General features: G+C 51.7%; 1 protein-coding gene across 2 annotated transcripts in view; it reads left to right on the top strand.

Moving 5' to 3' along the window:
* Window positions 1–6820: 6820 nt before the first annotated feature.
* SGMS1 (sphingomyelin synthase 1) overlaps window positions 6821–26539 on the top strand; it is a 90228-nt gene continuing 70509 nt past the window's right edge. For both annotated transcript variants that reach the window (XM_069018851.1, XM_069018850.1), the window contains exon 1: window positions 6821–6952. The gene's annotated coding sequence lies outside the window, so the exon portion shown is untranslated. The remainder of the gene's footprint in view (window positions 6953–26539) is intronic.

Here is a 26539-nt window from a genome sequence, read left to right as displayed (position 1 = left end):
AGGAGTTCGATTTTAAAACACAGATCTTTTTTCTTCCTTTAGGCTGGCTTGAAAGGCAACTGCTGCCCCTACAGGGAAAACCGAGAAAATCCAGCTTGGGAATGAAACTCGTGCCCTCTCCGGGTGCCGGCACGACAGGAGCACAGAATCCCCAAACCGTTGTTTTGGCAATGGCAGCTCCTAAAACCAAGCGAGGTGAAGGACAAATAGAGGGTATGATATGAAAAAGCCTCCAGGATGGGATCCCGGGACTGAGCAGGAAGGAGAGCTGCCACTGGTGACTGCAACATCTCTGGGCTCAGCAGAAAGCCACACAGACCTCCACTGGGAGCCTCCAGGTATCCTTTTGCTCCTGCCCCTTGGGCACCGTGGAGGTGACCCGGTCCGGAGCTCAGTGGCCTGACACAGGGGGACAGCCAGGTTTTCCCAGGTCTCCAAAAGGAGGTGACTTGAAGATGATCTGGAGGCATCATCCTGTTTGTCAACTTGACATCAGGTTAAGGGGGGGCATTTCCTCCTGTTCCGCACTGGGGAGGCCATGGCTGGGCACTGGGACCAGTTTGGGGCTCCAAGGCATCTCCAAAGCAAAGCGAGCCTGGGGACACCCAGGCAGGGGTGGGTGGCAGCCAGGGAAAGCAGAGGCTGTGGGAGCTGGGCTTCCACAGCCATAGAGAAGGAGGCAAAGTGGGGTCCATTGGCCTCTCCTTCTGCTCAGAGACATCTTGGAGACATTTGGGATGGACTCTGCTCGGAGGGGCACAGCTGCACCACGGGAAGCCCCAGCCAGTCCCAAGGAAACAATCCTTATTCCTACAAATTCACTGTTAGGCCCTTTGCCCCAAGAAATCTGCCTCTTCCCAGCCTCTGCCATGCTGCAAGCTCAGCCCTCAGCACTAGGAAAGCCATTCCCTCCTATTCTCCCAGGATTTCAGCATGTTGCTTGCAGAACAAACCTGCTGGCAAAGTGAATACAGGGAGCATCCGCAAGGTAATCTTCTCTCTCGAAAGCCTGGAGCTAATCAGGGCTCCCTGAGTCACTGCAGAGACACAGCACTGCTAAAATCCCACCTTGCTGCTGCTGATTTCCCAGAGCAAGCTTTTCTCCTCCTAACTCCTGCCTGGAGAGGTAACTGAGTTTTAACGACTCCATAATTAATGTCTTTTGGGCTGCTGGACCTGCCCGAGCACGCAGGCTCCGTCTGCAGGGAGGATGCAGCAGCGCCGGCTCTGGTCCAGGCTCAGCTGAGCCCTGCTGGTGTGTCTGCAAAACCCTTTTGGGGATAAGCACAGGTTTTCCACGGAAACAGGCACGCCGAGACATGCAGCACAGCAGTGATCCACATCCACTTCAATGCTTATTTATTCTCTGTTCATGTCGGGGGGGAATAAAAGCTTTTGGAACGAGCCGCACTGGCATCGTGGGAAAAACCAAGGGCTGCAGCACATGAGGTGCCATTTCGGTAGGAACTCAAAGCAAATCTGATCTAAACTCCTGCCACAGCAGGAGCACAGAGGTAATGGCCCTGCGGAGCTGCTGCTGTAACACTGCTGTCCCTGTCACCTCGTACCACCCGTGACCCTCCGACACGGAGAGGGTGGCACCGTGCCCTCCTCTGCCAGGCCCCTTCTTGACTCAGCAAGAGGGCCGCAAAACACATGCTGGTGTTAAAGGGGTTGTTAAAAACACCCCGCTCCCGGGTGAACGGGTGCTGAGGAGCGGCGCCAGCCCGGGAATGCCTGGCGGGTTTTGAGGAGCCCGGTCAGGAGCAGGCGCTCGCTCCTTGGGAGAGGAGGCAGCGCCAGAGCCAGAGGTGGAGGAGGAAATGGGGTGAGGCATTTGAAGAGCCTGGGAGTCGCCATTCTCAGGAAATACAGCACTTTCTGGAAACAGCTTTTTTTTTTCCCTAAGAGGAGCAGCAAACCCCGTTAGCAGCAAGGGAAAGAGGGAGGAGAAAACTTGCCAGGATGCTGGAGAACCATGTCGCTCGCTGAAGGGGCTGGGAGCGGGGATATCTGCAGTGGGACACCTGGGACCATCAGCTCCATCCTGCTCCCGGCCCCACGGCTACTCATCATCTCCAGCCCAGTCTGAGCTGCAGCTTCTATCCCACAGCCGTTTTTCGGGATCCTCTGTCACCCCTTTCATTGTCCCATGGGAAATGCCTGGCATGGCGCTAAAGGAGATGCTGGATCCACTGAAGGCATGGAATGGTGGTGCCCTGGGCTGTCCTGTCTCTGGTCCTGAAGCCCAGGGACATGTCCAGTCCCCAGGACCTTGGGGAGAGCAGTGCCCAGCCCAGTCAGGACACTCTGCTTCCAGAGGGATGCTCTGGCAAAGGCAGTGACAGCCTGTGCCTCTGGAAAACGCACCAGTCCCATCTGGAGAACTGCTGGCTTGTTTTCTCCTTGGAATTGTCTTCCTTCTTTTACTGTCTTCCACACTTCGTTGTCATTCTTCTCTCTTCTTCTCCTTAAGTGGGGAAATGTTTTTTGCCCTCCCCCCATTAAGAGTTTCTCCTTTTACTTCCAGTTTTGACGCATTTCCCCCAAAGACACGTGCTATTTTAATCAGAAGCAATCAGCCATTAAAACAAGATTAATTAAAGAAATGAGTTTGCGTATTTTCCTAATGATCTGAAACAATCTTGCATTTATAATGCTGTTTGTCTGCAACACATCACTGCTTAATACCACTGATCAGAGAGGATGACGCCACCTCACCATTAATCACTGCTTGAATAACAAAGTAGCTGAATTGGAATCTCCTGCATCCTTTGGAAAGGGATTTTGGTCTCTTTTCCCATTTATGCTGCAGCTAACAGCCCTGCCCTGCGGTTCCTAAAAGCCACAGCATGTGGATTCACTGTGCTCTTTGCTTGACTCAATTCACCATGTATTTAATTCTGGTTTTTTGCTCTGCTGCCTTGTTCTTAACAGCCCTTGCTGCCATCAGGGGACAGGGACAAAGCTCTCTGTGGGACTCTACACATTTGGAGCAATGACCTCTCTGGCTGTTTCTATTTCTAAGGCTTTTAAAACCATCACAGTCAGTACAACCCCATCAAACATCAGGGTTTGCTGTAAAGACACTGAATCAATGATGTCATATGGGGTCCAAATCGTTCCGAAATGACATCACAAAGACATTGAGTTGATGATGCTGTTTGGTGTAAATGGTATAATGGCTAAAAGCACTAAATAAATGATGCAACCCACAGAAATGATGTCATAAATACCATCAGTAAGGAAAGTATGTCATCAGGTGATGGCATAAATGATGGGTACAGGGTCTTTGCTGCACTGCAAGAAGGACCCACATTAAGTGAGGTAAGATGAAGGTAACTGACATTTTACTGAAGTTAGTTCATTAGTTCATTAGTAAAGTATCAGCATGCTAATAGTCAATGTACCTTTCTAAACAGAAATATCTCTTCAAGTGGAACATCATTAATTTATGGATTATTGATCAATGCCTAATGATTGCGACCTATTAGCAATTCACTGTTGATCCGTTCATGTTGATTCTGATTCATCAATTTATTCAAAGCTCCAGCAGGAGAAACCCCCAGCTGAGCTCATCCAGTTCCACCCCTGCCATGGGCAGGGACACCTTCTGCTGTCCCAGGCTGCTCCAAGCCCCGTCCAACCCAGCCTTGGTGCCGGCACACTCTTGGAATCTTCCCCACACTTGGGGATTGGTTGTATCCAGGCAGGAAAGGCTGTTTTCAGGAACAGAAGTGGCTCAGCAGGATTAAGCCCAGGCAGCAGCCCGGGACAGCTATTCCTAAGCCTCTTGGATGGCCCTTTGTCATTCCCAACAGGGAGGTCAGGCTCCCAGGGAACCAATTTGCACAGGCTTCAGGTTCATATTATCTGCCAGAAAATGCCCATCCTGGGGGAACAGCCCTGGACAGGGGGGATTTATTGTACAGCTACCCCGAGGGAAGTGGCGACAACATTAATCCTATTAGAGCATTAGTGAGATGGCATGGCAAGAAACGATAGTCAGGAAGGAAACAGTGCCCTGCCGAAAAGCAGCAACCCCCATAAGGAATGTCCCCGTCTGGATGGCAGCGCTCAAGGGGAGCAAATGGAAAGATACATTGGGATTGGGATTGCCAAACCCTCCAAAGGCTCCACTGCCCCAAGGGAGATGCACCAGCACCCCCACAAGCCTTCAGTATTCCTAAACCTTTCCTGGGGCAACCAGGCACATGCAAGCCAGCCTGGTCAACCTGGGAAAATCCAGAACCGAGCTGACAGTATTAGATCTACTCACAAATAAATTCCTTTTAAGGGATGAGAGAATCAAAACTGTCAGTGTCTGGGCTGTCCCCAGCACCCCTCTCCTGGATTTCTCCAGAACCCTTCTCCAAAGCCATCCTCTTCCATCTGCATTTCTCTTCCTAACTACCAAACAGTTTGCACAGGGTGAAAGCTGTTGCCTGGATCCTGAGGTCAAGCAAAACTTGTCCTTTCTTCACCAGCGCTGATGAAAATCTGTAAGGAGCTGCAGGTCACAGCAGACCTTTAAATAACTTCCAAGCTGGCTGTAAATTCGAGTTTTATTACACAGAGAATTTTCTCTCAGAATGGTTCATCTCCATTTTTAGAAAGTGCAGAATCTGATAGCTCTTTATAGAGGCCCAGGACACCATTGTGTTTCACCTGTCCCAGTGCATAAATTACTATTTATTCAAGCTTAATTCTTAACTTTGCTTGGGTAATGTCTGCAATCACTTGTTGATCGGGATAAGTCACAAGGGCTTTTTCAGATTTTGTTTTGTTTATGTGCAAAGATCAGCAAAACGCGTCTCTTGCTCAGTGTTCCTGAGACACACCGGTACATCCAGTCCCTCCCATGTGTGTTGTCATCCTCCCATGCCTGGGAGAGGGGGAGCTGGATGTGTGGCTCTGCTATCTGCACAATCTCCTGGCTGGCAACCACGCTGGCGAGATAACAAATGCCTGAAATACGGGAAAAGTTTTAATCAGACCTTGCGGATCTTCCCACGCTGGGGAACGGCCCTGCAGGGAGCCAGGCCCAGCACACACAGGAACCCCTCTGTGGGCAGCACAAAATGATTTTGACCTTTTGCCATGGAAAAAACCCAGGTTTTGTATTAGAAGTCACAATTTGTGAAGTGCAAGGTTTGAAATAGGTGTTAGCTGTCACAGAACAAAATTTGAGCCTCTTTCTGCCTGGAGATGGTGACACCCAAGGGTTGCTCCCAAGCTAAATTGCCCTGTGACTTTATTTTAACTGAGGTTTTATTAATGATGACTGATGTCTCACATCTCCGGAGCTGACACAGAACTGGAGCCCAACGCCCAGCAGAGCTCCTGCAGAGCGAAATAAAGGCAGATATCAGAGTTTGCTCCAACACTGTACACTCTGGTTTTGGGGATCTTGAGACAGGACATGTTCATCCCAGTCCAGGATCACAAGGGAATTCTCCCCAATATCCCATCTAACCCTGCCCTCTGGCAGTGGGAAGCCATTCCCCCTTGTCCTGTCACTGTGCTCTTCTAAAATGTCCCTCTCCATCTTTCTTGTAGATTTCCTTTAGGTACTGGAAAGCTGCCAGATGGATTTAGGAGGAGAACTCACAACCTGCTACCCCTCACCTGCTCCGAGCAAGCCATGCTGATACCAGAATTTAATATTTTATGGGCACTACATATGCTCAGAAGGGTTCAGGGTGGCTTCTTTGAGGCTGCACCTCGAGGGCTGTGTCCAGTTCTGGGCCCTCCCGGCCAGAGAGCCCTGGAGGGGCTGGAGCGTGTCCAGGGCAGGGAACGGAGCTGGGAAGGGGCTGGAGCCCCAGGAGCGGCTGAGGGAGCTGGGAAAGGGGCTGAGCCTGGAGCAAAGGAGGCTCAGGGGGGACCTTGTGGCTCTGCACAAGTCCCTGACAGGAGGGGGCAGCCGGGGGGGTCGGGCTCTGCTCCCAGGGAACAGGGACAGGACAAGGGGAAACGGCCTCAGGCTGGGCCAGGGGAGGCTCAGCTTGGACAGCAGCAGGAATTTCTGCATGGAAAGGGTGCTCAGGCCTTGGCAGGGGCTGCCCAGGGAGCTTTGGAGTGCCCATGCCTGGAGGTGTCCAAGGAAGGGCTGGAGGTGGCACTCAGTGCTCTGGGCTGGGGACAAGGTGGGCATTGGGCACAGCCTGGACTTGGAGGGCTTTTCCAGCTTCAGTGATCCTGGGATTCTCTAGAACACAGCGAGCAGCGCGCTGCCCCTGTGTGCCCCAGGCTGCGCTGGGCAGCGAGGGGCTGCGGATCCCTGCGGGAATAGGAGTGGGAATGGGAATAGGAACAGGAGCAGGGATGGGAATAGGAATAGGAGCAGGGATGGGGATGGGATGGGGATGGGAACAGGAATGGGAGCGGGGATGGGGATGGGAATATGAATGGGAGCAGGGAATGGGGATGGGAATAAGAATGGGAGCGGGGATGGGAATAAGAATGGGAGCAGGGATGGGGATGGGAACAGAAATGGGAGCAGGGATGGGAGCAGGGATGGGGATGGGATGGGAATAAGAATGGGAATAGAAATGGGAGCAGGGATGGGGATGGGATGGGAATAAGAATTGGAATAGAAATGGGAGCAGGGATGGGGATGGGGATGGGGATGGGAACAGGAATGGGAGCGGGGATGGGGATGGGAACAGGAATGGGAGCAGGGATAGGGATGGGGATGGGAGCAGGGACGGGGATGTCCGAGCGCGGCGCTCCCGGCAGGAGGGACGGGCACAAGATGGCGGCCGGGATGACACGGCGGTCACGTGGCGCGCGGTGCCCCCGCCCCGCCCGCGGCCGCCGCACGGGACACGGGACACGGGAGCGGGGCACTGGAAACGGGACACGGGGAGCGGGCTGGAGCCGCCGCAGCGCCCGGGGACCCGTCCGGCGGCCGCACCCACCCGCCCGCACCGAGCCGCGGCTCCGCACGGTGAGTGAGCGGCGACCCAGCGGCCTCCGGCTCAGCGCAGGCCCGGGGGTGGCGGCGGGACGGGACACCGGCGGTGACAGCGGGGACGCGGCCGCCGCCGCCCCTGCAGGGGACGTGTCCCGGGGGATTCCGGCTCCTCATCCCGGCGGCGGCCCCCGCAGCCACGGGGGATGCGAGGAGAGCTTCGGCCCCCGCAGCACCGGAGGCTCGGGGGGGGCTTCGGGCTGCTCAGCTCGGGGAGCTTCGGTCCCGCAGCACGGCGGGATCTGGGCCCCACGGCCCCGGGGGGCACCGGGGAAGTGCGGTCTGCTCAGCCCTGGGGAGCTCTGGCACCCCCAGCTCGGGGGCTGCGGCCGCGGGAGCTCTGTGCTCTACCCGGGGGAGCCCTGCATCCCCGTTCGGGGGTACGGCCCTGGCGTACCAGGGCAGCTGTGGTCCCCCGAGCTCGGGGGGCTGCGGCTGATCCCGGGGGAGCTCTGGCACCCCCAGCTCGGGGGCTGCAGGTGGTCCCGGGGGAGCTCTGGCACCCCCAGCTCGGGGGCTGCAGGTGGTACCGGGGCAGCTCTGGCACCCCCAGCTCGGGGGCTGCAGGTGGTACCGGGGCAGCTCTGGCACCCCCAGCTCGGGGGCTGCAGGTGGTCCCGGGGGAGCTCTGGCACCCCCAGCTCGGGGGCTGCAGGTGGTCCCGGGGCAGCTCTGGCACACCCACCTCGGGGGGCTGCAGGTGGTCCCGGGGCAGCTCTGGCACCCCCAGCTCGGGGGCTGTAGGTGGTACCGGGGCAGCTCTGGCACCCCCAGCTCGGGGGCTGCAGGTGGTACCGGGGCAGCTCTGGGAGCCCCAGCTCGGGGGGCTGCAGGTGGTACCGGGGGAGCTCTGGCACCCCCAGCTCAGGGGGCTGCAGGTGGTCCCGGGGCAGCTCTGGCACCCCCAGCTCGGGGGCTGCAGGTGGTCCCGGGGCAGCTCTGGCACCCCCAGCTCAGGGGGCTGCAGGTGGTACCGGGGGAGCTCTGGGAGCCCCAGCTCAGGGGCTGCAGCCCAGGACCCAGGAGAGGTTCTATTCTCCTCAGCCTGGTCGGGTCTGTCCCCTCCTCCCCAGCGTGTTGGAGTGGCAGGTCTGGTCCTCCCTGCCCCAGAGGCTCTGGGGGGACATCTGGTCATGGGGGTGAGGCCGGTCCCCTCACCTTGGGGGTTCCAGTCCCTCTGCTCGCTGGGCTGCAAAGGCAGGATGCTCCCTCCTCCAAAGGAAGCTGGAGGCATCCGCTGTGAGTGGAAGCAGATCCATCCCATCCCATCCCGGGCCATGGCAGTGACGTTGGGGCTGCGCTGCCTCCCTGGAGCTGAGGTTTGTGGAGTGGTGAGGGCGCGATGGCTTCGTCCCCCTCTTGGGGACGAACGTGCTGGGGTGCAGAGCAGGGGTGAGAAGGGGAGACCTTGCCATCACAGGTACCCTGGCAGGAGGGTGTGCTCCCTGTTTGCTCGAGGAATGGCTCGCTGATTGCCCCGCTGCAGTATTTGGATTTTTCAGGGTGTATAAGGCATGTGGCTGTCTTTGTACTGTGTTCCTCCTGGAGGGCCTGTTTTGATCAAGGTTTCTAATTTATTCTGTCTTGTGTGAAAACCTCATTAAAGAGTGCCTCGGTGCCTTCAGGCACCATAAATACACGCAGAGAGGATGGGAAGAGAGAGAAAAAGATTATTATTTGTAAAAAATGGGAGCTCTGCCATATTGACATGGTGCTGCTGAAGCTTGCTGATGCAGGCAGCCTCTCTTAGCAGAGCAGCTCCGGGTTGTCGATGAACGTCCTCGTGTCACTTTGGCTGATGGTGCAGCCTGGTGTGACAGCAGATTTTGTAGTGATGCCTTCAGACTCCCTTCTCCCAGGTCCACATGGCTGAAAACGCTTTCTTGTTGGCTTCCATGCCCAGCTGTGAACCAGTACAAAGCACAGAACCAGGACAAAACACCTGGCAGCTGAAGGCAGTGGAAGCGCTGCTGTGCATCTTGGTGGATTTGGGCTTGGCTGTGTGTTTTTTGGGGAGCGGACGTTGCACTGAAGTTGCATTCTGGTTTGCTTTGTGTAGTATTTTGTGGGTGTTAAAGTTGCTCTGGCTTTGTGAAGTTGTTTGGAGCTTGCAGAGTCCCCGTGGTTGGTGGCAGACAGAAGGTAAAGGCTGCTTTTACAACATGGGTAATAAACCCCTCTAAATCCAGAGAGATTGCTGTGGTTTTTCTGAGTTTTCGGGCATGTGGAGCAGAACCAAATTCAGCTCAGATGCCTTTAAACTGTGCTGGGGATCTGTGCACCAAATGGTGATTCCCAAATTATCACGCTTCTTTCTCCTTCCACATTCTCAACCTGGGGACAGCGTCTCGCACGTTAACTAGCTTTTAATGTGACACTTACAAATTGAATAAATCCAAGTAGGTGGATCATTTTCAGGACTTGGATGTATTATGGATATTATTTGACTGCTCAGAATTAATGGTTAGAAGGCAGTGATGTATTGTTTTTCGTTGCTTCTCTCAACACTCATCAAGCTTGAATAGGTGCTGCTTTTAATTGGATAATTCTTGAGTTCTCTTGAACTGAACATGTGGAGGGAGAACCCATGCACAGTGGGTGATGGGGACTTAAAAATTCTTCCTTCTTCTGGCTGCTGCCTCTCTGCATCGCTCAGCATTGGTTAATTGGTGCACTAAATATGGGTGGCCTGGGACTTACTCAGATTTAAAAGCAATTTCAGCCTGGCCGCAAGGAATGGTTGCGGAATTAAAGGCTTTTTAATTGGGGCAGCAGGACATCCCGTGGAAAAAAAAAATAATAATAAATTGCTCAGAAATAATCCAGACCCTGGTTCGGGAAAGGGCCTGTTTGAGGAGCAGAATAAACCCACAGAGCACCATCAGAAAGCAAAGGAGCGTTGCACACGGGCCTGAAGGCTGTTTTTGTGGGCCGTGGCACGAGGTCCCTGTTTCCTGGGGCAGCTGGCAGGGGCATGTGCAGGACAGGCAGGATTTCTGAGGCTGCCCAGCCAGGTAGGGCCAGGCTGTTCTTTGCTGAAGTGGAGCAGAGCACCCCAATGCTATTTCAGTTGTGATTCAAGTGCAGCACATCAAACCCAACTGTACGGGGAGAAAGCGCTCTGAAGTCGAGGTGAGCTTAAACTGAGCTTGAGAACCTGATTTTTTTAGAGGTTTCTTGGATCTCATGGTCATGAACTGAGCTTCCAGGTACTGTCAGTGCTTTCCAAAGGATTTTGGTGTCATTGAAGGCTTTTTGGGCCCAGGGCACCAAGGCACAGAGAGGGGCAGGAGCCCTTTGGGGGGCTGGTGTTCTGCATGGAAACTCCAGCTTGTAATACAGCTTGAATTCCCAAAGCGTGTGGTGTGACATCATTCAGTTAATAATTAAAGTCCTGTCCCCCTCCTTCCCCAAAATGCTGGGGGAAATGCAGAAGACTGAGGAATGTGTGAAACCTACCATCTTTTTGGGATGGTTTCATCCCAGCCGAAATTTATTTTGAGAATCTGCTCGGCAGAGGCAGTGTTTGGCGCAGGTTACTTGGGCTTTTCAGGGGTCAGAAGAACACCCATCCTAATAAGCTGCCAGGTGTAACTGTGCAGTGGGGCTTGGTGGGAGGTGTCCCTGCCCATGGCAGTGGGGTGGAAAGAGATGGTCTTTGAGGTGCCTTCCTCAAAGGAAGTTCTGGGATTCTGTGACTTAAACATCTCTAAAATATTTATCTGTATTGTTTCTGGTCTTATCAAACATGGTAAAGCTGATGGGAGAAACAACCTCCCCTGAATTCTTGAAAGTACCACACAAGCTTTGTTCTGATAGTCCTTGATTGAGAGCTGGAAAGAGAAAAGAAAGTTTAATTTTGGAGACTATAACATGTTTCCTAAAGAAATGCAGTTACTGCTGTTGCTGGGCTTCACAGTTCAGTCATCCCACTCAGGGGAGCAAATCCAGAGTGGGACAGAAGATGTCCTGCTGATGTTTCCTTTGTGTGCTGCTGCAGTCCTGCTCTGCTGTCCAATTACACATCCGTAATCAAAGAAAACCACTAATAAGTCTTTATTGGGAAGGCATCTTCCGTAGGTTTTGCCTCTGCTAATTTGCTTAGATTTAAATGCACAGCAAAATAAATCTTCCTCTGCTTAGCCATGACTCTAAAAGCTTTTTTTCTCCCTGACTTCCCAGCCTGGTCTGCCTTCTGTCTCCCTGATTTTGAAGCTGCTTGGAGGTAGCTTTTTCTCTTTAAATGGAATTAAGGCAAAGCATATTGCCACTTGGAAAAAAAAGAAGTGGACTTCAAGGAACCTCTGAAGTCCAGTGGCTTTGGGTTTTTCTAGTGCAGAAAAACTGGCAGCTTCCTTACCAACAGGTGTGGTAGCAGAATTCCTCAGGTGGGTTTGCTGGACTGGCTTTTTGGGGTGCTGTGGGCACTGTCACATCCTTATTAGCTGGGGCAAGGCTTGGGAATTTCATCCCTGCTCTCCGTGTCTGGGGAACAACACACCGTGGGGCTGCTTTGTATAAGCCTTCATCAGAAAAAGAAGTAGGAAGAAACAGAAGCAAACCCAGCAGAAAAGGCTGTAAATCCTGTCTTAAGGACTGAAACAGCCTTGAAATTGCCCCTTTCTGAAGAGGTGGATCTGGAGAGGAGAGCTTTTGCAGCTTTGGCTTAAGAAGGATTTTTAATAGCTGTCATCTCCTCCTGTCCACTGCAGCCTACTCCTTTAATTTCCTGGACTAAAAAAGAGCATTGCAATTGGGAGTGTTTTACAATTTCCCTTGCTGGTCCATTAGTGTATTAGCTTAGCTCCGTGTGTGTTGAATGCCACTAAATGTCACTTGCAAATTCAATGTTGGGAGCAGGGACATTTGTGCTAATTGAATTTGAAGTCTTATACTTGAATTTGTTAAAATGGCAGAGTCAGACAATCGAAATGCTTTAATGGGAGAGTGGAGGAGCACTTGGCAGATCTGCGTTTGTGTAGATGGAAGGGGAGACCCTGAGCAGACAGATCCGGGTTTGATGGGGTTTTGCTGTCCCTTTTTACATTACCACGTGGTGACAGCTGGCAAAATCCACTGTGTTGAAAGTCTTAATGCTTGACATCTGCTCAGGGTCATTGCTGACACCAACTTAACCTTAAATACTTCTGTAAAAATGGTGAAGACAATAGAGCCTTTCAGTTCAATTGAAATTTCTGCTTCTCCAGCCATAGTTTTAGGCACTGCTGGGGAAAGGTTAATTGTTTGGGCTGTTGGTCTTTAAACTCAGCTGTCTGTGTCTGTCTGCTGGGGTTTTTATTCGGGACATTAGCAACTTTTGCACCTGAGGGTTTGTTGTTTCAGGAGGGGTTGGGGGATGTGGTTGTTCAGGGTGTTTTTTGTTCAGTTGATGTTTTCTGTGGGGGTTTTTTTTGTTGTTTTTTTTTAGTTAGGTTTTTTTTTTTTTTGGAGAGGACAGTCTGTACAAAACCTCTGGCATGAAACACTTCTTTATTCTTAACTTCAGCCAAATATGCAAGGATTGGATAGACACAGAAAAGGAGACCCTACTGCTGTGCTTTTCGTGAGGTAAAGTGTGCAAGAAATTACCCTTGATGGGAAAAGAGTCGTAGAGGTTGGTCCTTGGCTTTCCAAGCGGTGTAAATCTGTGCCTCCCTAGATAGCACAGTGCTTTTAAGAAGTTTGTCTTGAAAGGCTTCCATTAAATCTCCTGATACCAGGCTTTGACCTTCTGCCACAGAGCTGGCATTCCATACAGGCTCCTGGCATGAGCTCTCCTGCCACTTTCAAGTAAAATCTTATCAGGCTTTGAAAAGTTTGACTCTGCAGTCAAGCACCGTGCCAAAGCTGTAAAAGCCCTATTTGTACACAAAATGGATTTTTGCTTGCTAGGAGGGCTGGGGTAGTGCTTCAGTAACTGCAGGAATGGCTTTGAATCTACATAGTAATGAAAGAACTCCATCTACACCGAGCGTCTCCTCCTCTCTCAGGTCTGCACTTTGTCTTCAGTGTGTCCCTGCCCGGAGTTCTACCTAGTCAGGTTATATTGCTCTGGAAAACTTTTATCAGGGAAGTTAATTTAAAGCTATTTTGAAAGGCTTAAAAATGGCTCTGCTGTTAGGATGATGCAAAAGACCTTGAAAGCGCCTTGAGAGCGATTGCTGCTGGAATACCTGGAAATACCAGCAGGTGAGCTGCTCCCAGAGCCCTTCTCCGAGGGGGCACTCCGGGGTGTCCTCCTTCAGTGCTGGCAGCCACAAAAACTGTGGCTGCTCCATCCCTGGCAGTGCCCAAGGCCAGGCTGGACATTGGGGCTTGGAGCAGCCTGGGACAGTGGGAGGTGTCCCTGCCATGGCAGGGGTGGGGCTGGATGGGCTTTAAGGTCCTTTCCAATCCAGACCATCCTGGGATTCTGTGATGCATCAGAGCTCAAAACCCACTTGCTTTAACTGGGAGGGAAAATCCAGCACTAGTGGGTGACTGGGGAGCTCAGGGTGAGCATTGCCCCTTACAGGGGGTGCCAGTGGCCTGTGGATGGTGAGTTTCTGGGGAACACGTTTTTAATGGAGTAATTAAGTGACCCGGACTCAGAGGAAGGGAGAGGAACACAAATGTTCCAAAGTGCTGAAGTTTGGGGGTGCTCAGCAGAGGTGGGGGGGGAGGTGATGTCCAAAGCAGAGCTGTGAACAAGGCAGGAGTGGACAGATGAGGGGGAGTGCAAGCGTGTGAGGATCCCTGCTGAATGACTCGACAGAACACATTGTTCCCTTCCCACCGGTACCTTTGGGATCCGAATTTAATGGAATCATGGTTTTATGGAGGCTCTCCACCCTGGAAGAAGCTCATCTTTGCCAAAAGCAATACTCAGTAATGGGCTGGGGGCTCTTGTCTACTCTCTGTGAAACACTGCAAAAACCTTATTTTGCAGTAATGAGCAATTACCCACAAATTAACAAAACCCCTTGTCAGATAATTGCCTTTGTTTTTGTGCCTGTCCAATTTCCTAATTCAGTTTTTCTCCCTTTCAAAACATGAATAGATGTGTTATCAAAGGATGTATTAAAAACAAAAACAGGGCCCTAAGCACATTTATCAGAAGGGGATTATTTGAGTTCTGACGGTTTGTTCAGAATTTCTTTGCTTGCAAGAAAACGAGTGTCTGTGCTGAGAAGACACAGACCCATCCAGCCACGTGTCTCTTGTATCCAGTAATTGTAATGTTTTTGAGAGAGAGTGCCAGAGTTCAGCCATGGGTTCAGGAAGGGTAAGTGGCTGGGAGAATACTTGCAGAGATGACAATCACGGGCAAAACTTTGTTACCTCCTCCTCCTCTGAGCAAGACTAACCCCAAAGAAATGTCAGGTGTCTCAGGGTCCTGTTGGGGTTTGGAGACATCCAAGGAAGGAGAGGGGTTCCCAGCTCATGTGGAGAGAGATGCTGCAAGCTTGATTCAGTGCCAAGGGCTGAGAGGGAGGAGCCTGAGCCCCAGCTGATACTGGATACAGGTGCACCAGATTGATGCAATAAAGGCCATTAGCTGCTTTCTTCTCTGTGCCTGGCCGGCTGAGTTGATGTCCTTAATGAACTGCTCCTTAAATATCTTAACTTCTGACTGCTGCTCCTTAACTCGTGGTCCATCAGGGCACGAGTGAATTGAGCAGCGTCGTTTTTAACTGTCTATAGGGAACTTTCCTTGGCCACTTTATTGAGTGGCTGCCAGTCTAAAATCCTTTTATGATTCTTCCTGTTAGATTTCTCCTTTGCCAATATTGTGCTTAATGCAAACAATTTCCTTTAACCTCTTAACTTTGTAATCCCCCCTCACACTGTAATTGTGCTTTAATGCTGCCCATTTGTAGTTGGATATGAGCAAATATTTTAAATAATTGTCCACTCTACAAAATGTTGGTTGACTTCACAGATTGTTTTGTCTTTTGTTTGTTAACTCCGTGGGGATCTCGTTTCCATGTCCAGGACATCCATTTAGGTCCTTCCAAGGTAAAAGGTTGGAAAGCAGACTGGAAATCCTGGGGAATGAATGCTGTATTTGTCCACGTGGTTCCACTGTTATGGCTGTGTGTTGAAATTCAGCCTGCAGGATGTGATGTCATGCTAATAAATTAATGACTTGTGTTTATTTGAAGATTGGATAATAACCCAGGCATGGGATAATAACCCAGGGAGCACTTGGCCCTTCTGCTCTGAGCTTCCCAGAAATTGTGACGTGGATAAAGCTTTGCCTGCCTCTGTCTCACTGCGCTTTTCAGCAGGAGTGTTATGGGGTGGGAGCTTTGTACTCACACAGAGACACCCTGACACCTGGGGAGGGGGCTTGGACGTGTGTTCCTAACACAGGAGCTGTGGGGGCACCGAGCTCCTGACCTCTGCGAGGTGCAGGTTCCAAACGCTGGGCTCACTGCATGTGCAGAACTCACCAGAGACGAGCTTTAAGGTCCCTTCCAACCCAGGAGGGAACCATTCCATGATTCTGTGTTCACTGGAGAAGAGCTTGGTGGGTTTTCCAGCCTGGTTGTCACTGGTGTGTTCCTCTCCGAGCGAGGTTGTGGTGGCAGGGTGGCTTGTGGCAGGCAGAGGCTTCCCACCCTGGCACCCAGGGGAGGAGTGAACACCTCAGAGCTGTAACCTCTGATCCCTATCACTGAATGCCCGCTTTCAGGTTCACATTTCATTCCCAGAGAAAGCCAAGGCTGGGGTACATTTGTTGAGCTTTCTGGGCTGATTTCATTCATGACTGTCAAAGAGCTGTCTTTTCTTCCCTCATCTTCTCCTCGTATTCCCAGTTTCCAGCGTTAAAGGCTGCTCCATGAGGTTTTGGAGACATGCTCAGTGGTTTGCCTGGCAGGGCAGGGCCTTATCAAGAGGGAAATAATAACACAGAGGGAAACGGCAGCACAGGGAGCTTCCTCCAGGTCTGTGTCATGCAAAGCATGAATGACATTTTCTGCACCCCTGAAGTGGACTAACTTCTGCAGCAACTCTGTCAGCTGTGACAACAAACTCTGTGTTTGGGACTGATGTGTCGGTGACTTCATTTTTATTTAAAGATGAGAGGCAGCTGAGGGTCTGCAGGAGACTGAGCTGAGGTGGGTGTTGCTCTTGGAAATAACTGGAGGAGACTTGCTGCTGGTGAACAGCCAGTGCAGGGACAGGATGTGTGCAGACAGCTGGGAGTGCTCACGCTTGCTTGCTTCCAGTACTGTCCTGAATTAGGATAGCTGGGACAGAGCCCAGTGCAGCCTGTGGGGTGTATTCCAGTGTAACACTTGCACACCAGACTGCTCCCTGATCAGTCGGTGCTGCTCGCTGTTGGACAGAAGTACTCAGGCACTGTGGAGTCTCTGCCTGGGATTGCTGGATTTGGGGGTGCTGGAGCAATGCTTGAGTGCAGAATGGTGGTGTAGAGTTCTTGCATCCTTTTGTCTTCATGTTGCAGATGGTCATGAAAGAGGCCCCACAAACTTCAGCTGGGAGGGAGGGAAAGTCCATTTGTTTCCACAGTCACTGCAGAGTGAAACGTGGAGAATTTGGAGAGCTGAACATGCTGATGCTGCTGTCTTTATAGCCTTAAAAACAGGTGAAGAATTAACATAAATAAAACGAGGAGTGGTTTCTGTAGTGGCTTCTCTGGAGGCAGTATTACCTTCTTCTGGTTCTGAGGATTTGTTTCCTTTCCTGGTCTGCTTTAAAAACTTTTCCTTTTTCATAAAAGCAGTGAATTACCCCATGGACATTTACGTGAAGGGACTGCTGGGTGCTTAATAACCGACTTCTTTTATTTGGGCTGTACTTCTTAAAAATGAAGTGCTTAAGTCAGGCCCTTAGAAGACAGATTGTCCTGCACGATTGTCTGGAGCAAAGTACCTTTTTGGTTTTAATTGGGGTTTTTATTGCTATGATTTACAGTGGCAGGGTGAGGGCAGCACCGTTCCTCCAGCGCCTCAGACAAGTGGGAAGAGAAGGAGAAGGAGCAGAGCTGTTCCGTATCTGGACACTTCCTTAGGTGCCTACAGAGCTGTGTACTTAAATAATTCCTCCATGTAAGTGTTGATGTGCAGCAAGGCGACACGGTTTTAAGCACAACATTTACTAGAAGTATTCTCAGCGTGACTTTGCAAATATTCCCTAGTTCAGCTTGCTGCCTCTGGTGCTGCCTCTTGTCATTGGAGTGAGGGAGGATTGTGCAAGGCTCAGAAATGCAGCGAAAATCAGACACTTTGAAATCACCTGTCAGCGCCTCCTTGTAGCCTTCTGGACTGGTCTGCTCGCTGTTCCTCTGTGTCCACTCCCGCCTCCTCGTGTCCACTCCCAGCTCCTCATGTCCACTCCCAGCTCCTTATGTCCACTCCCGCCTCCTCGTGTCCACTCCCAGCTCCTCATGTCCACTCCCAGCTCCTTATGTCCACTCCCGCCTCCTCGTGTCCACTCCCAGCTCCTCATGTCCACTCCCGCCTCCTCGTGTCCACTCCCAGCTCCTCGTGTCCACTCCCAGCTCCTCGTGTCCACTCCCAGCTCCTCGTGCCCACTCCCACCTCCTCGTGTCCACTCCCGCCTCCTCGTGTCCACTCCCAGCTCCTCATGTCCACTCCCGCCTCCTCGTGTCCACTCACAGCTCCTCGTGCCCACTCCCACCTCCTCGTGTCCACTCCCAGCTCCTCGTGTCCACTCCCGCCTCCTCGTGCCCACTCCCAGCTCCTCGTGTCCACTCCCAGCTCGTCATGTCCACTCCCGCCTCCTCGTGTCCACTCCCGCCTCCTCATGTCCACTCCCGCCTCCTCGTGTCCACTCACAGCTCCTCGTGCCCACTCCCGCCTCCTCGTGTCCACTCCCAGCTCCTCATGTCCACTCCCAGCTCCTTATGTCCACTCCCGCCTCCTCGTGTCCACTCCCAGCTCCTCATGTCCACTCCCGCCTCCTCGTGTCCACTCCCAGCTCCTCATGTCCACTCCCGCCTCCTCGTGTCCACTCCCAGCTCCTCGTGCCCACTCCCACCTCCTCGTGTCCACTCCCAGCTCCTCGTGCCCACTCCCACCTCCTCGTGTCCACTCCCACCTCCTCGTGTCCACTCCCGCCTCCTCGTGTCCACTCCCAGCTCCTCATGTCCACTCCCGCCTCCTCGTGTCCACTCACAGCTCCTCGTGCCCACTCCCACCTCCTCGTGTCCACTCCCAGCTCCTCGTGTCCACTCCCGCCTCCTCGTGCCCACTCCCAGCTCCTCGTGTCCACTCCCAGCTCCTCATGTCCACTCCCGCCTCCTCGTGTCCACTCACAGCTCCTCGTGCCCACTCCCACCTCCTCGTGTCCACTCCCAGCTCCTCATGTCCACTCCCAGCTCCTCGTGTCCACTCCCAGCTCCTCATGTCCACTCCCGCCTCCTCGTGTCCACTCCCAGCTCCTCATGTCCACTCCCGCCTCCTCGTGTCCACTCACAGCTCCTCGTGCCCACTCCCACCTCCTCGTGCCCACTCCCAGCTCCTCGTGTCCACTCCCAGCTCCTCGTGTCCACTCCCAGCTCCGCGTGTCCATTCCCACCTCATGTCCACTCCCAGCTCCTCGTGTCCTATCCCACCTCCTCGTGTGTGTTCCCAGCTCCTCATGTCCACTCCCAGCTTCTCATGTCCACTCCTGCCTCCTCCTGTCCACTCCCAGCTTCTCAGGGCCCTGTCCCATCCCGTGAGCCCCCAAGTCCTGCCCGGCTTTGGGAACCGTGCGCTGCATTTGGGGTTTTTGGTACGGCGAGAGGGGAGGGGAATTTGCCATTTCAGCTCCAGCTGCCTTTGCCAGGTCCGCCACCCTGTTTGTGTGTGCTGTTTCTGTGCTCAAAATCCAGGAATGTTGTTCTGACAAGGCTGTCAAACTTGGATTCTCCTGTCATGTGCAGATGCAGTGAATTTCCTAGAAACTTCGGGGAGCAGATGAAAGCTATGGGGATAGGTTTTAACAACTGGTGATTCAGTCGTTGAAGCATAAACTGAATTTTTAATGTGCTGAAGAAGGAAACAAAGCCTGGCTTGGTAAGGTCAGCATCAGAAATTTAGAGGCTGTGTTGGTTTTTCTTTTGTATTAGAGTTTATGGAGAATATTTTACTTTTCCCTTAATTAAGCTGCTTTTGCAACGTGTGTCAGTCCATCTTAAATCCTATGTGGGAAGACCCGTGGCTGCATCTGATGAGGGCAGAACTTTCTCCTGCTTTTGGGACTTCAGATCCCATTTTTGCAGCTGGGTTGTGCCATCCAGGTTGTTTTTCATCCTTTCCCCAGTCAGGCTTTTGAGCAAACTTCCAAGTGCGGGGTTCTGGGGACTGGGACACCCCTCCAAGTGCGGGTTATGAGGATTGGGATAACCCTCCAAGTGTGGGATTGTGGGGATTGGGACACCCCTCCAACTGAAGTTCTGGGGACTGGGACGCCCCTCCAAGTGTGGGTTATGGGGATTGGGACACCCCTCCAAGTGTGGGTTATGAGGATTGGGACACCCCTTCAAGTGTGGGTTGTGGGGATTGTGAGGATGTCTTCCCACACTTCCTTCCCCTTCCTTTAAGACCCAAAACACCGAGCAGAGCTGCACGGGCGAGGAGGGAGGATCCCCATCCTGCTGGTTGCTGGGGGATGTGTCTGGCTTCTCCCCAGGCTGGCTGTGAGGAGGCAGGACCAAACTGGAGGCATCCCGGTGCTGCTCCCGCCCCAGTCACAGGTGTCACTGTGTCGGGTCAGTGTGACCTGCCTGCCCTGCAGGACATCCCCCTGCGTCTTTACATCCACAAGTGCCGCTGGGATCCCAGTTCCAAGGTCTGCTTTTCCCAGCAGGAATGTGAGGCTGGAGTCAGGAATCAGCATCCCCCACGGGCAGGGCAGGGCAGGGAGGGAGAGCTGGCTGCAATTCCAGCTGGGGGTGGTCCCATTCCAGCAATTAGGAGGAATTAATTGCTTGGCCAGAGCCCCAAGACGTTGCAGATGGCTCTTAGAGGGATGGAACAGATTCCTGACCCTGAGGTGTGTCCAGTTTTGGGGCCTGTGGCTGGGGGGAGGTGGCTCCAGAAAGCACATTTTTGGCAGATCCGAGGCCAACTGGCTTGTCGAATCTGCCATGGAAAAGTTTCTTTTGCTGAGAAGTGAAATATCTTGTACTGCTGATATTCCTAAGGACGAGGGAGCTTAAATTTCTTGCTTAGATTGGGAACTGGAAGCAGACAATCCCTGTTCTGGGCTGTTCCACAGAAATGGGCCCAACCAACCATTTTCAGATGGGTTTGTTTATTGTCATGACTTTGCTGTTTTTATGCAGTGCTCCTCTTGGTGTTATGTTCCCGTTATCCCTTTTGAACAGGGCGTCTGTGCATTCCAGGGAAGGTCTTTTCCACTGATAGTGGCTCCTTGCTTCTGAGCACAGGATTCCTCTGAAGCCCCAGCAGCACTTTTCCATTTTATGGAAGATTTAGCTCAATTTTCCACCTTATTATCTGTTAATTTTTAGAGAAAATATGTTGCTTTGTTCAGGTCAAATTTGCAAATACATCGGTGGAGCTCAGTTTTTCTCTTTCCTGCCAATTTAGTGCTTTTGCACCTTTCATGGATCGTTTGATGAACTGTTGAAGCTGGAAGAGGCTGTTTGGCATTTTCAAAGCTAATGGAAACCTTGAGTAAGGGATGCTGTACAGGAAATGGCCTCTCAAAAAGGGAAGTAGTGCAGAAGCCAGGGATGTTTTCCTTGTTCACAGGCTGCTTAGGAAGAGATTATGAATCCCCCACATCTGCCCAGGTGCAGCCTGCAGACTCCCAGCTCAGTATTTTTAACAGGAGCAGACCACAGCGGTGAATCCGCCCCCCACCCCGCTCCAATCCAGTATTTTGGTTTCTTCAGGGAACTCGTGTGTCTTTCAAAAACCACAGTTTGGTAGCTGGCTGGCAAAGTTCGCCGCAGAAACTGTCGGGAGGGAAAGGGGAAGGCAGCTCCTGCTGGAATACCAAAGGCCCTGCAAAAGCAGAGTTGTGAGAGCGTTGAGGTGGGGCGGGGCTGCGGGGGTCAGGGTGGGATCACAGTCCGGTTCTGTTCGAAGCCAAGCTCTGTGTGTTCCCTGGTTGCAGTTCTCAGGACTGACCTGTTGCTCCCGGGGGAGGCGGGGGAAGGCTGTGGAATTCCGGGAAAGCTGTGGAATTCCGGGAAAGCTGTGGAGTTCGGGCAAGTGCCCTCTGCAGCGCAGCCAGCAGAACTGTGCCAGGTGCCGGATCTCAGGCTGAGACTGTATCAGGCCGGGTTTGCCTGTCCCAAAGGGCTTTTTCCGTGAAGAAGGCAGAGACTTGGCTAGTAGAGTGCTCTGCAGAGCCGACTCTGAAAGGGTATCTTGTTTTATATGGAATTTTTACCCCTATACCCATCAAAGCCTGGGAAATTACCATCCCTTACCTTTTGTTTACCTGCACAGGAAGGTTGTTGCAGCAATGCCTGGAAGAAGAAAGATTAAAATGCAATTACTGTAGCCTGGCAGGGGTGTGTTGTCCAGAAACCTTTTCCAAGTTAAATTCCTTTTTCAAGCTGATGGCTTTTAGGCCAAGACAGAGGATAGAAAACTTCCAGCACATGAAACAAATTTCTGCTGCAAACTCTGGGAATCTCTGAAAGTTGAAATAACTTTTGTAGCTGGAAGTTTCACTTTATTTAATTTATTTTGCTTCCTTAGGGCTCGGCTATACTTGTTTTGTTGAGTTAGTTTATTTGTGGACACATTGTGCTGTTCTCCCACAGGGATGAGCCCTCAACAGCAGCAAGTCATCTGCCACTTGTTAATGTTGGTGCTAAGCCTGTTTAAAATCTTTTAGTGAGATTTAAGAGGTTGTCTGCATCAGACTGGGAGTGTAAGGGGAGGTTAACTCAGAGCAATTGCCACTCTTGTAGCTGGTTTCTAGACTATTTAAACATGCACCTGATTGTCATGGGTGTCATCCTGTAACTTTACATGCAACAAATGAGTCAAATGCAAGCCCAGCTTGAGCTCCTTGCCCTCAGTGCCTTTGTGTGCAGGTGGCTCGTTTATTCTTTCCTTGCAGTGGCCAGAAGAATCTCTTTTCCCAGGAGTCCGTGTCAGGAGAGGAATGTCCCTGCTGAATTTGGTGTGTGGGGCAGCTGAGGGCAAAGCCCCACTGGGAGTTTGAGGTCTGTGGTCCCTCCCTGAGCACGATGTCCTGGCAGGAGCTTTGCTGCTCACCCGCTGTGTTTTACAGCCACGAGGGAACAAAACACTCCCAGCACACGGAGAGCAGATCCTCTGCCTCTGGACACCCGGGGAACAGGCTCTGTGTGTGGAATTTGGGAGCGGGCTGGACCCCAGCCGAGTCACCAAGCTCCTCTGCAGCCCACCCTGGAATTGAGAGCTCCCAGAGGGCAAGTATGGATTGAATTCCTGTGCCATTCCTGCATGTGCTGCCTTCCAGCTCCCTCCTGCTTCCCTCTGATGGCTGTGGCACCAGCAGAATGGAAAAAAAGCAACACCTAAGACAATTTTAGTGTAATAGGAGAAACGCTGCTTCACTTCAGCTGCACTTAACCCCTGGCTTTAAGTGGCTACGAGAGATTTGTGAGGTGTGCTCGATACGCTTAAGGAATGAAAAGCCTCGCTGTGAGAAAGGGGAGGAAGGAGCTGCAGCAGAGCTTCAGGCTGGTGAAGGCACTTCCAGGTGTGCATCCTGTCCTTGCTTGCTGTCTGAGCTGCAAAATGGGCTCTCCAGCTAGAGGAGCTGCTTCAGGCAGGAGGTGTGCTTGATAATGACCAGTTTGCTGATTTTTCCTTAGCTTTTCTTTCCTGCCTTGTGCAGGACTTTGTGCCCAGGTCTCGCTGTGAAACTCTCTTGCTGTGATGCACCTGTGGTGCACTGAGTTTGGTTGCTGCCTTTGGTTTGCATAACGTGTAAAGGAGTTTCACTGACTTCTGGGTTCTCATACCAGAGGTTTCCTTGCTGAGCCACCACTCAGGAGTCACCTGCTCAATATTCCTCCTCCATACCTGACCCAGCTTGTTCAATCCTGTTCTTTCCCTATGAAGCAAGAGGCAAGAAAGTAGCATCTGCTCGACTTCACAAGGATCACAGATTCATTTAGGCTGGAAAAGCCCTCCCAGCCCACAGAGTCCAAGCTGTGCCCAATGCCCACCTTGTCCCCAGCCCAGAGCACTGAATGACCTCCCTGCCCACCCTTTCCAGGAGGAAATTCCTGCTGCTGTCCAACCTGAGCCTCCCCTGGCACAGCTTTCAGGATGGTGACAGGCTCTGTAAGCAGCTTGTGCCCGCGGGGAAGCCACGTGAGAAGGTGACATCCATGTGCCAGTACAAATCTTGACTCCAGAAATACTCAGTGTGAGGTGAAGGTGTAGCTGTTTTAACAAAACATTAAGTGGAAATGTCTCACTGTTGGTCTTTCCAAGTTTGCACTCAGCTGTTGTGCCTGTGCCCGTCCTTTCTTTGTGTCCTGCATCAGGAGTTACGACCTAAAAATAAACTGTGTTGTGCAGAGGAGTGGGAAATGAGACAGCAGCACTGACTTCAGGTTTCACTGCTGTATGTGTGCCCTGTGCTGAAAGGGTTCCCAGGGATCTCCAGCTGGGACTGAGCAGTGCAGGCTGGCATCACCCAGCTGGGACTGAGCTAATGCTCCCCTGCTCTCTGGCCTGCTGTTCAGCCAGACCCCAAATTAAAATAACCCAGGGGTCTGAAGAAGGCAAAAAGGGTTGTTAGGGTTTCTCTGAGGTGAGGATAACCCTCGTAAATCTCTGAAAGGGAAGGGAACATATTTATTTGCTGCGCTGCCGTGCTCTGCAGTGGCTTGGAGAGGTCTCTGGTGAGGTGGCTGTGAACTGCTCTGTCACCAGTTGAAACCACTCAAAGGGCACTGCAGTGGGGCTTGCTCTGCCTGGGATAGACTGATGACTTCATTGGGCTAACTGGGGCAGCTGTGTCATTTCACTGGTGTTTGGAGAAGAAATGGAGTGGACAGTGAGGCTGAAGGTCACTTTTGTATTCCAACCTCTTTGTCTCCTTCAGTGTTGATGTTGAATCCATCGGTACAGGGCAGCTTTGCCTGTTGCTCTTTGTACTTTGGCAGCAAGGGCTGAAATCTTTGTTTAGGCTGGAAACTGGCCCCAGCTCTGGTGCCTCTTGCAGGATGACTTCTGTGTGTTCCAGAGCTAGGCACAGGTTTGGAAAGTTTGTCTTGGGACAAAGAGGGAGGGAGAGCTCCTTTTTAAAGCTGCAGGGGCCCTGTGAAACCTGGCGGTGCTGTGTGAGCCTTTTGGTGTACAACAGGCCTGCCTTTCTGCCCCTCCAGTGCTTTCAGAGGTGCAGGGCAGTTCTTTCCCCTCTTTTTAAAAAAATTCTCTTAAACTAAGCCTTGAGGATGTTATGTGACCTGCTGGTTTTGTGGTCTGTACCTCAGGAAGTGCTGCAGTTGGGTTGGTGTGCTGCATTTAGGCAAACCAGCTAATTTTGGCACTTAGTGTGCCTGGTGTAATTACTTTTCTCCCAGGTGCAAGTAAAAAAATAGGAAATAAAGTCTGTTTGGTTTAAAATCACACCAGGCAAATCCCAGCTTGGAAGGCAGTAGGAGTAAGTGAAGGTCCATGTGGGGTTTTTTTCTGTTTATACTTGGTTAGTTCTGCTTTTGCAGTAGAAAGAGGTAAGTCCATTGATTAATTGGGCAGGTTATGGATGTGAGGAACTGGTGCAGAACCAGCTTGTGGTTGGGAATTCCCTGGCAGGGGGAAAACAATGAAGCCATGTCCCAAGAAAAACATGGACCTGGAGCTCTGGGATGGCAAGCCTCCAGAGACAGATGAGGAGACAGCACAGGAAAATGCTTCAGAAGAGTTGAGTGGGAGATAACTGTCCCCTGCCCTCTCCAGGAACATTCCCCAGGCTCAGTAGCCTGGCCTTGGCAACAGGGCCCAGCACATTTTATTTCCTCAGCTGGAACAGGGATCGTGTCTGCAGCAGCCTTTGAATGAGAAGAGCTTTGAGCTGGACAATGAGCGGCTGCTTTGCTGCTTTTAGGCAATAACATTCTTAATATTCCTGTCTTCCAGTCCTGTGCCCCTGGGATGAGCTGAACTGTGATTGTTGTGTGACTGTCCTGCTTCTGTCTGTGGTGTGATTGATTCCTCTTGTCCTGACCAACAGGGGCAAAGTTGGATTTTAAGGTGGGCCTGACTATTTTGAGACCAGAGGACGGCAGGTGATTTGCAGGCTGGCTGGATTTCACTCCTGCAAGGGAAATTGGGGGCCAGGCTGCAGGGAAATTCCCTTTATTTTGATAGTGGTTTTCTGGAGCCTGCTTGCCCGGGAAGACCCCATAAGTTTCGGGTTTCCCTGCTGCATGGTCAGGTTTTTCCTGCTGCTTAATCGATGATCTGCTCTGAAAGAAGCAAGACAGAAATGACATCCTTGCTTCATCCTCAGCCTGGCTGTAAGAACCCTTTGCAGCCCATTACTAAGAGATTACACTTTTGGTTAGTAGCTTTGCTTTAGCAAAATAGTCTTTCATAGCTGGAAAGCCTTAAGGAAAAAACTTTCTGGCAATGTCTGTAGGAGTTGCAGCTCTTTGCTGTGCAAATGCTGAAATCTACATCTTGCTTTAATGTTTCTCAGAGCTGAAATATTTGTGGATAAACAAAGCATTTCACATACTGTTTAAAGTGCTTGCAGGCAACCTTTACCCCCGGAGTGGAATGCAGCCATTGGGAAAAGTGCAGTGGGAACAAGGACCTCTAACAGAGTTGATGGCCAGGAGTGGGATGGAGTGGGGCAACAAGTCGTATCTAAATGTTAATTTTGATTGGCATATCACGTTCCAAGCCATTTATTGTACGAGAAATTGCTGGCATCCGTAACCAGATAATTTTTGGTTTATGGAACAGTCTGCAGTAGGTTTTTCTCCCCCAAATTTCCACTGGATGTTGCTGGGTGAGTAAGTAGGAGCAGCTAGAAATGTGCTGGAAAATTGTGGTATGTCTTCCTAGGAATCATGGAGGAACCTACTGAGATAAAGCCTGCTCTGCTTCCAGAGGAGAAACACATTTCTGGTATTTGTTACTTTATGGTAAAGAATTTCTAAAGTCTCTCCCACATGCACATGTCCACCTGCATGGCCTGGGAGCCAGCAGCAAGGATTTCTTTGCACCCCGTCTGGCTGGGGAAGGTGGGATGTGGCAGGAGCTGGCATCCCAAGGAGTGGGCAGTGGCACATAGACTCCTCTCTGTAGGGATGCATCTGACTCCTTGCCAGATAATGTTGTGCATCCAAAGAGTTTTGGTGGGATCAAGTTGCAGGGAGTGGGGGGGAGCTGAGCAGCTACTGGGTGGGATGAGAGATTCCCAAAGGGTTACTAAATCCATGCTCAGGAAGCTCCTGGAGCTGGAAGTAGCCAAAACCTCAGGCAGAGCCTTGTCTGGTACAAGGCAATTTAGCTGCTCTTAAACGTTGATTTAACTGGTACAGCTGAGCAGCTTTGAGGGCTGGGCTTTGGGCAGTGGGTTTTTTGCTTGTTTTCTGTATTTTTGCGT

This window comes from Aphelocoma coerulescens, chromosome 6 (genome assembly GCF_041296385.1).
Source record: "Aphelocoma coerulescens isolate FSJ_1873_10779 chromosome 6, UR_Acoe_1.0, whole genome shotgun sequence".
Lineage (NCBI taxonomy): Eukaryota > Metazoa > Chordata > Aves > Passeriformes > Corvidae > Aphelocoma > Aphelocoma coerulescens.
The sequence above is the reverse complement of the archived record's forward strand: the minus strand, read 5'-3'. Positions and strand labels throughout refer to the sequence as shown.